Below are 6,645 nucleotides of genomic sequence, written 5' to 3'. Positions count from 1 at the left end.
CTATCGTTTCGGATCCCTGATGACGTCCGCTCTTTCTTCACAGCTCGACCTCGACCCTGTTAATTGTTATGTATCTTTTGCTTTGCCCTACATTCGTTGGGTATATGTGCAATCCTGGGTGATGCAATAGCATTCTCGGGATGTGCGCTGCTCTCCTCGTATGCTGAACACTCTCCATGGGGTAGGGAATTTGATAACTTGGTACAAGCTGGAGGGGATAGCCTTCATGGCATGTATCCATGGTCGACCTATTATGGCGTTGTACGCCGTATCCTGGTGCATGATGTGGAATGTGGTTTCCAGGGTGACGTCGCCGGCCAGGTCGGGGATCGTGATTTCCTTGGACGCCCGTTCAACTGCATTGTTAAAACTTGTTGGTGTGATGCAGCGCGACACTATTTTATCCTCGAGTTTCATTTGTACAAGTACTCGAGGATGGATAATGCACGCGCCGCTCCCATCGTCCACCATAATGCATCTTACATCTATGTCTAGAATTCTTAAAGTAATAACAAGGGCATCATAGTGAGGGAAAACCAAATCATGGGTTTCTGACTTATCGAAGATGATACTTTCTTCGAGCTCGTTATACCGTTCATAAGTGATCGAGTGTTTGAGCTTGTGGGTTGTGGTGAATTTTACGCTGTTGATCGAGACGGCGTCGCCGCCTCCGATGATCATTTGAATGGTGCGAGTCGGTGAGGGTGGTTTCGGTGGTCCCTGGTGTTGTTCACATCCTTGAGCGAAGTTGGTCCTCCCTCGGTCGCTAAGTAATTCTTTGAGTGTCCTTGGTGAAGCATGTTCACGACCTCCTGGCTTAGAGCGATGCAATCCTCAGTTTTTTGACCTTGCTCTTGGTGGAATTCTATGAGGGCGTTTGACTTCCTGGTGCTTGGGTCTAACCTCATCTTTTGTGGCCACTTCACTTTTGGTCCGAGCTTCTCCAACACGTAGACTATTTCTGAAGGTGAGACACTAAAATTGTGAGCAGATAGTAAAGGGGCCATACCTCTCTCATCACCGGTGAGTCCCTATCATTGGCCTAGATGGGCCTTCTTTGTGGCGGGAGGGGGGCATGATGGCGCTCCTGATATTGATGCCTTTCTCGGTTAAGTCGTGGAACTGCTAGATCCCTCTTGGCATCGTTTCTTCGATCTTTCCTGAACTCGGCCTGTACCGCGGTCAACCGATGGGTTGGCCCGTTCAGGTCTTCTTTGTCAGCACGGACTTCGACACAATAGGCGTTGTGTATTTCATCCCAAGTGGTTGGGGGATATTTCATAAGCCGACTTAATAACTTTCTGATTTCCCTCGAACCGTTCTTGTTCAGCTCGTTTTGGAAAGCTGCTACAACCATGCCTTCTGATACATTTGGTAAAGTCATCCTTACTCGGTTGAATCGAGTGAGGAAGTCCCTCAGTCCCTCTCCAGGTGATTGTTTGATGGCAAATATATCGTTTATCTTGCCTCCGCCTTTTTAGCCTTGGCATGGGCTGTTACGAACTTGTCGGCCATCTCTTCGAATGTTTTAACGGAGCGCGCGGGTAGCTATGAATACCAAGTTAATGCGCCTCCGGTGAGGGTTTTGCCGAACTTTTTCAACAAGATGGAGGATATGTGTTCTTTGGCGAGATCATTGCCCTTTACCGTAGTGACATAGTGAGTCACATGATCTTCGGGGTCGGTCGTACCGTCGTATATTTTCAGGTAAGGCGACATCTTGAAGGTCTTGGGTATGGCATGCGAGGGGGCTTCATCACTGTAGGGTTGCTCAACGAACCGACCAGCATCTCTTTTTGGCAAGAGTTTTGGGGCACCTGGTATTTTGTCGACTCTTTCTTGATGCTCTCTCATTTGGTCCCGAAGCATTTTATTTTCATTTTCCATCTTTTCCATCTGCCTCAGAATGACTGTGAGGGTGTCGTCACCTGTATTATTAACATTGTGAGTGATACCTGTTACTGGAGGGAGAGGGCCGTGCTGCTCGGCTGTTACTGGTGTAATGCAAGTCCTTGCATTTTCTCTGATTGCCTCTTAGGCGGGCTTGTCGAGGATGCTAGTCAGCGTGTTTGTCAGCCAAGCCTCAAGTAGTTTCTTCAGTGCTGGTGGCGTCTCTTTCGTTGTGGACGTGGAAGCCCCTTTACTGCGGGATGTTGTGATACTGCCGTGAGGAAGGGGCGAGCCACTTCGCCTGGGAGAGGCATTGGGCATTATATCTTCGCCTTATGTTTCAGAAACCTCATTGATGGTGTTTAAGAGGTTTGTGGTGAGGTCGGCCACCGCCTTCATCCTTTCTTCTCTGTTACCTGCCATGTTAGATCCGTGTGTACAAGAAAGTAGGAGTTTTGCATATTTTTTTTCGTGAAATGTGCCAGTTATTGATCTAGAAGAAACTAAAATTTTAAATAGGAAATCCCCACAGACGGCGCCAAATTATTTGACCAAAAAGTGTAAACCTTTGATTAAAATAATTAATTTTATTTAAAGAGGGGTTAAACGTAACCAGTGATAATAACCTCGGATCTATAATCGGTTAACATAAATAACGTAGAACTGTGTTGGTAGGGGATTAAATGCGGTGTACATTTAATATTTTAAGATGATCAATGATAGGAGAATGTCAAGCAATAAATAACAATAAATGGCATTAGAGTAAATCATGGGAATGATTCACCCAATATTGAATGAGGTGGATGACTCTTCCTTCTGACAATTATGAGTGATAGGCAAATACTAGAATATTGAAACTATTCTCAGATCTGATGGAAAAGTGTGGATTAATAGACAATCGAATCTCTTTAGAAAGTAGTGTTTATATTTTATCTAGAGAGAAAGTTTTCTTTTCAAAGAGTGTTCTTATCAGAGAATATTACATGCCTTTCACCTTATCTCTTTTTCTATTTATATGGGACATACCCCAGCTAACCCTAAAAGTACAAGTATAGAGAATATTCAATGGGATATTCTCCTAAAGATCCTATTACAAAATTAGTCGTTACTGCTGCTCTTGATACTTGACCCCAGCCGTTATTGACTGCTCGGCTATGAGCCCTACTATTTACTAATCGACCTCGGCCAAATTACTTTTCGTAATACCACTTCGTGTCGAATCTCCTTGAGGCAGATTTTGACCCATACAAGTTTATGCATAGATTAAGTGTTCAGATGGTCATAAGATTAATTCAGGTGGCTATATGAACTACTCATAGATGTAGGAATGTCCATGTATTCGGCCCTTAAACTAATGGCATCTCATCTTTATAGGCAGCTCGTATAATCCTTTCAAGTTTTGGGATACTATATTAGCATCATCTCTAAGTTTCGAAGTTCTTTTTTCTTTTAATCACAAAGCTAAATTCATAAATTTTCGAAGTTAACAAAGTGAAAAGAACGGAAGCACGTAGCATTTCATATTAAATAACTCGAGATTACGATGTTTAAGGTGGATAATTTTTATTTATTGAATTTGGATCTTTGATATCGGTAGATCAATTTCATGAACCAAGACTACTTTATTTTTGCTTCCGATTGGTTCAGTCACGTATAATGTTTGAACAAAAAAAATAATTTAGAGTTAATAAAAACTTTAACAAAAATAAATCTCTAAGAAAGTTTCTAATGAAAATGAAACTACTCAAAATACCCCAAATACTTAATTGTACCATCGCCTATTATATATAGTAGCTGACACTTGTCATCCTCTCCATATTTTGCCTCTCCTATTATATATACATAGATTTTATGTCCGTTGTAACTATAAATTATCAAACAATAATCATTTTAAGTTAGAATAAATTTTGTGTTTAGTTTGAAGCGCGCGATCTACGTTGTTGCAACTTCTGCCATGTAAATCAAAACTTTGCTTAAGCATTGAGTATATCCAAGCTCTTGTAATAAATACCCAATAAACATATAATACACTTAATTTATCCTTTATGTATATTAAAATTTGTTACTATTATCCTATACATAGCAAATAAGACATCCTAATGACAATGTGACTAACATGACGTCTTAAAACAAAATTATCAAAATTAATTAACATAATCCATACTAAAGAGAAATCGAGATAATTTGGAAAATTTAGAATTTTGGCTATATATTTTGTATTGACTACATACACCTTCTCTATATCTACCAAATTACCAAACGTTCTGCTTTTTTTATTTTATTGTTTTTAAATCCCTATGTACCACATTGGAATTAAACAAAGTTTTAGGGGTTAAAAACATACATGCGGATGAATTCAAGCTCTTGCTGAGGTTTAAAAAGGGTTTTGCAGAGAACAGAAACCAGAAATTAGAAATACACATTTGACTTGAGCTAAGACTTGAGGCTTTTTAAGGGTCTGCAGTAGGAGAAAGGAAATCAAGCTTTAGAAGTGATTTTCAACATGTCTGAGTATTTGCCGCAAGAAGTATTGATTGAAATTTTTCTAAAGCTTCCCACCAAGTCTATCATTCAGTGTACAAGTGTCTGTAAGTCATGGTATTCTCTTATTACTAGCCCTAATTTCATTTCCGTACACCTCAACAACCAAGAGCTCCGGAGAACCACTAAAAGAATTTTATACTTTGTTCTGTGACAATGAAAATTTTGACCAGTATGCCCAGTTTGATTTTCCATTTGAGTGTGAAACTCACTTTAATATTGTGGGTAGTTGTAATGGGATTTTGTGCCTTTCCGACGACCTGTGGGGTTATAGGGACCGTTACTATATTTGGAATCCATCCATCAGAAAGTCAGTAAAACTCCCCGAACCGATTTTTATATGTAAAACACATGGCCCTTTTGACCATACACTAGGGTTTGGGTTTGATAGTGTTACTAATGACTACAAGGTGGTAAGAATAGTACACACTGGATTTTGTACTGATAAGGTGCCACCTCATGTTGAGCTTTATAAGCTAAGCACTGGTGTTTGGCATGACATTACTCCTGTTTCTCCATCTTGTCTGTTTGTTCCGAAGATACCAGGGTTCTACATGAATGGGGCTTGCCATTGGGTTGCTTCTAAACAGAAAGGAGGGGAGAGTCAAAATATGATTGTTCTATTTGATATGCATGAGGAGAAGTTCTGGGATATGATGGTGCCGAGTAGTTTAGTTGCAAAGCCTTTGCTTTTGCTTGATGAAAACTTTGTCATTTTTGTCTCAGAGGAGTCACTTTGTTTAGCTGATAGTTCCTTTGGAAATGACGGAACAATTGATATTTGGATGATGAAAGAGTATGGTGACCCAGAATCATGGGTGAAACAGTTCACCATCAGTTTAAGCCACATTTCATTCAACGTTGATGTGGTTGATGAATTTTTCTCGATGCTTCATGGTGGTCGTCAGCGTCAGGTTGCTCATTTCTTGGCGAAGCCAATAGCTCCAAGGAAAAATGGTGAAATTTTGTGGAGAGCGGACAATGGACTCTTGGTTTCGTATGATCCTGAAGCTGAAAAAGTTAAGAATCTTGGCATTCATAATGCTAACGATATAACTTATCGGAGTGCACTTTATGTAAGTACTTACAAAGTGAGCCTTATATTACTTGGTAAACGGACAGATTATTCTGCTGGAGATACTTGCGAAGAGTCATCCAATTTATGCAAGAGGGAGGCTAAAGGTGGGAGGAAAGTTCATAAAAGAAACACTAAAAGAGGACTGCATATTGTATCTCCCTTGCACATCAGTGGATTAATGTACATGTCAAAAATGAAAGCAAAGAGGCTGCGCATGATAAAGCAGAAGAACAGGCAAGTTCAAAAATCTTCCTAGTCTACTTGTAGCCCTTAGCTTAACCCGTGGCTGTGTTGAGGTTTTTGCTAAATGCACAGCAGATATAATAGTTGATTCTATTTTTTGAGTTGGCATATTCTATACGAGACAGACACAAACCTAGAAAAGATTATTTTGCTCATATTATTTTTCAACTCCTTTAGTACTATAAGTTTTTGGATAAAGTTAGCTAAAGTTTAGGTGTATCTTCTTAAACATAATGCAGCTAGTTCTTGTTCTAAAATCGTATCAATTTCTTGCAACTTGACTTTGTTTTGCAGGTTTCAGGCTGACATTGGGGACCTTGTTTGATTGATTGGAAAGTCAAAGTTTCTTGAAGGAGCCAGGAGTGCATGGCAATTTGTTATGCTCTTGGGTATTAAAACTCTTTGATCAAAATAGAGGCTGTAAATCTAGTGTCTTGACTACTACTAAGTAGATGTTTTTGGGCTCACCATACTTCCAGATATTGTGTTGTTTTTGCAACTATCTGGTGATTACTATTACATTTTCTCGCCAAATTTCTATGTTTTATGAGGCTTAGTAGTAATGATAGTAAAGACCTATCTAATGACTAGAATTTTGTTTTCTTGATCATATGCCTTGTCAGCTTTTCTTTCTTATGACAGAAGCTCAGTTGTAGGTCTCGACATTACCCATTTAATACCCAAAAAATTCAAACAGATCTGTCATAGTTGTGAGGTGGCAGCACAGTGTAGGGATTAAGTGATTTCCAGTTTCTGCCTCCTCTTCACACATAAAACATCTGCTAACTATATGGAATCCCCTCCTTAAATTTTCTTGAGTCAAACAAGCATTTCTAACCCCCAACCTCACCAAACATAACACTTTCATAGGTGCTTTAGAATCACAGAGTTGC

At 39.7% G+C, this 6,645-nt stretch overlaps 1 pseudogene; it reads left to right on the top strand.

The window, feature by feature from the left end:
• The first annotated feature begins 4,281 nt into the window (after window positions 1-4,281).
• Window positions 4,282-6,271, top strand: LOC107808563 (F-box protein At3g07870-like; annotated as a pseudogene).
• Window positions 6,272-6,645: the final 374 nt, after the last annotated feature.

The sequence above is a fragment of the Nicotiana tabacum genome, chromosome 2 (assembly GCF_000715075.1).
Source record: "Nicotiana tabacum cultivar K326 chromosome 2, ASM71507v2, whole genome shotgun sequence".
In the NCBI taxonomy this organism is placed as follows: domain Eukaryota; kingdom Viridiplantae; phylum Streptophyta; class Magnoliopsida; order Solanales; family Solanaceae; genus Nicotiana; species Nicotiana tabacum.
The sequence above is the reverse complement of the archived record's forward strand: the minus strand, read 5'-3'. Positions and strand labels throughout refer to the sequence as shown.